Source organism: Chinchilla lanigera, unplaced genomic scaffold (genome assembly GCF_000276665.1).
Source record: "Chinchilla lanigera isolate Chin_1 unplaced genomic scaffold, ChiLan1.0 scaffold00002, whole genome shotgun sequence".
Lineage (NCBI taxonomy): Eukaryota > Metazoa > Chordata > Mammalia > Rodentia > Chinchillidae > Chinchilla > Chinchilla lanigera.
In genome coordinates, this window is record NW_004955403.1 from 32,254,246 (window position 1) to 32,258,023 (window position 3,778).

General features: G+C 33.9%; 1 protein-coding gene across 4 annotated transcripts in view; it reads right to left on the bottom strand.

Moving 5' to 3' along the window:
* Adam29 (ADAM metallopeptidase domain 29) overlaps positions 1–3,537 on the bottom strand; it is a 23,843-nt gene extending 20,306 nt beyond the window's left edge. For 2 of the 4 annotated variants that reach the window (XM_013515226.1, XM_013515229.1), the window contains exons 1-2: positions 3,452–3,537; positions 266–397 (exon numbers count right to left, since the gene is read on the bottom strand). The gene's annotated coding sequence lies outside the window, so the exon portion shown is untranslated. The remainder of the gene's footprint in view (positions 1–265; positions 398–3,451) is intronic. The other 2 variants (XM_005373529.1, XM_005373528.1) reach the window with 2 other exon arrangements.
* Positions 3,538–3,778: the final 241 nt, after the last annotated feature.

Here is a 3,778-nt window from a genome sequence, read left to right on the forward strand (position 1 = left end):
AAAAAAAAAAAAAAAAAAAAAAAAAAAAAAAAAAACACTTTCAGCCTTTTTCCTTAAGGAAAGCATCCATTTACCAAAGAGATACATCACTGTCTGGTTTTAGAAAAACAGACTTTTGTACAGATAAACGTAAATTAATTGCTGGAGGCCACCTATCGCTCTATTTTCATTAAGTATACCCCCATGGATTTGTGAGACACTATAATTCTTTTGTGTCCCTCATCAAGGGTAGTCCAGCAACAGGAACTGAGATTTATTTCCTCACCTTGCCGTATGAGTCCTGTGGCAAATTTGTCCCTCATGTAGGTAATGTCACATAAAAATTTTCCAGTTTTCACTTCAGGTCGTTCTCAGTATGCTAGAGATTTCTTGAATGGAATAAATAAGTTTTTGTGACCTGGGAGCCAAAGAATGACATTATATAATATTAATTATTCTTTGTGAACTTCTTCAAAGATAATATCTTTTTGAGCATCTAGGGTTTGGGACTTGGAGAAAGATTGCTCATTTAGGGTACAATAAGCTCAGGAATTTTCTTTTAATTTTATGTTATTTCTTTAAATGGGCATCTACCTTGCTAATTGTCAACTTGCTTAGGAACTATTAGAGCTACTACAATGTTTTTAATCTTAAGTAATCTTTCAACAATTCTGAAATATTCAAAACATTATTAACTGATCACAATGCAATGCACTATATAGCATTAAAATTTATTCCTCCAGTCTAATTGAAACTTTGATGAATGTCTTTGATGAATGTCTTCCCATTTCTTTCCCTGTTCTCAGCAGACACACACACACACACACACACACACACACACACACACTCTGAGTAGGGGGGGTACCGGATATGCTAAGTAGTTTGACTGAATCTTTTTATAATGTGTGCATAGACCAAAATATCATAGTGTACTTCATAAATATATGACATTATTATTTCTCAGTTAAAATAAATAAATAAAGCTTTAATCTGCTAACAATTCAAAATTTGAGTTCCTATTAGCTAAGCACTCTCCTTTCCCTAAAGGTTTCCAGAAGTCACGGATGGTTCCAAAGCACTTCTTACACTGATGTGCATAAATATTCTTGTCTTTATTTAAATGAAAGGCATTAGAAACAGAATTCTGTCATCCTAGAGTAGTTTTTGCCTCTGGGGCAAAAACTAGTGATGAGTTAATCTCGTTACATTATGTCCTGCTTGATATTTTCTGATTTCATTCTTCGGTATATTTGACAAAGGAAGAAGATTAAATATGGATTTCTAGATATGTTTGGATAAATTGGGGTATTTTAATGAATTTTTACATATTTAAGAGGTACAAGTCAACCATGAGTTTCCTTCTTGTAATGGAAGTAAAATAATTTAAGTTTTGCAATGATGAAATAAAATATGGAAAGAATAAGTTAATCAAATATCAAAAAGTAAGCCTCCTTTGCTCACAAATGTTACATATTTTCAGTAGGCAGCAATGATTGGTAAGTAAGGAATCGTTAATTTTAGGGTATACTATACAATCATGTTTGTAGGAAACTCCACCAACATGGCAGCTGCTGTTTTTGGCTTTAGATGAGTATAATATTGAAATTGATCTGAAAGAAAAGTATTTACATCATATTATATTGTGAGGATCCCATAACGGTAAGTCAGAAGAGATAGTTTGCTTTCTCAAATGCTTTATGTATGATAGGCAACAAGATTCATGAGTGGGCAGTGCATGATGTATATCTGTTGAGAAGATAATTTTTTTTTTTTAGTCTTTTTTTTAGACATGGCCTTGTTATGCAGTTCAGGCCTTAAGCTCACTTTGTAGCCCAGGCTGGCCTCAAACTAGCAACAATCCTTCTGCCTCAGCCTCACAAGAGCTGGGATTACAGGCATATGCCAAACTGCTAAAATGAACTATCAAAATCCCCTAATGTGCCTGTCTTTACATAACCCTTTCCTCCATCTGTAGGCAGAATCATTAAACATGACAAATATCAACTGAGTTTCTTACATGACAAAGGTGTAATTTTTCAGATTAACTGGAGTATCTAGTTAGCTGGATTTAAATGATCTGAGGGACATTATTTGGATGGGATGGACTTAAACTGATAAAAGCCATAAAAGCAAGAATATTTCCAGGTGGCCTCAAAGAGAGGCAGAATGTCATGGGGAAAGCTTCCAGTGTAAAGAGGCAGCCTCTGGAAGTTGAGGAGCACAACGATACAGCTACAACAAATTGAATTCTAGCAACAGACTTAATGTGCAATCAGATTTCAAATTCCTGAAAAGAACAGCAAAGTGAGGATCATCCTACTCTTAACTCCTCAGACTGAACAGAGGACTTGACTAGAGCAAAGTCTTTTCTGATCTCTTGATCTGTGGAAATATGATTTCACAAATGCATAGTATTTTAAACAGTTAAATTTGTGCTACCTCGTTGTTCAGCAATAGAAAATTGATACATTTGGAAACTGCTGTCTGCTATAGCCAGGGAGATACAAGGAATAACCTTTAAGATATTTTTCGCTACTAACCCGGGAAATTCTGCAGGGTTATTTTCTTGCAAGAATAAAAAATTCTCCTCACTGAGATGAATTATGCTGGAAGTAATACAGTTTGACAAAATTTTGATTTCTATTTAGAAATCTTATAACCAAATAGAAATAAAATAAGCAGATACAGGAGTCCTAAAGCATATCAAACCTAGGAGTACAAAGAAGAGTAATATTATGTAAGAGGTAATCAATATGACATACTAGAGAAGTTTATGGCCTTTAAGGTGCCAGTTGAGAACTTTTAAAAATCCAGTGCCCCATGAAGTCCTATGATCAAAACTATTAGTGTGTATTTTCAACTTCCTCAAGATAAGTCAAATAAGTTTTTTTTAATTTTAAAAATAAAAGGAGGAAAACATTAACAGACAGACAACCTTTTACAAAATAGCAAAAGAACAGTACAGACAATACAGAGTTATAAACAAACTGGTAGGAAATTAACGATGCCTGTTGTATTACATATTGAGTAACAGAGATGATAAAAAAGAGACAAAAGAGATTTATAACTACAAAATATGTAATTTTCTTTAAGTACCAAACATAAAAGGAATTTTGAATTTAGTAGTACCAAGAACTAGGAGATCACTATTAGATTTATATCCCAAATTTTTGGACAATATGTATATCTATCTTTGCATTTGGATTCTTAAAACATATTGACTTAGAGAATGAAAGATGATAGACATATTACAAAGAAAAGTACAAGGTTTGATAAGCCACATCCCTCTTAGATTTTCTTTTATATTAGTACTGCTCTGGTATTACAGTATATGGTCCAAATGTGGCTAAGCATTTGCAGGACCTAAGTAATATTGAAAAATCAGTATAATTTATGCCTAGAAGAATGGCTACTCCTTTGACCTGCAACTTGTGTTAGAGTATAGGTAAGTCATTGTTAAAATAGCTATAACCTGCTTATGATGGAAGGTATCCTCAGGAATGTCCAGGAATAGGCTCTCAGTAGTTAATTTTACAGTACATCCCTACCCCACCACATTTGCTTGTGGATGTGATGTCATAAAGGAAGAGAGAATGTTTCTTAGTTAAAGGTCTGAGGGTAACAGTTATGGGCTGGGTCATGCAAAATGCTTGAAGGTTATCAGCAGCTCCTGACACATGATAGCTGTTAGATTTCAGGGAGAAATTAGGTATAAGTGTCAGGATATATGCAGATATCATAGGGTCTCTCCACTAAAAAAAATTGTACAGGTTTTCTTTTATATTCAGAGAAAGTTTGC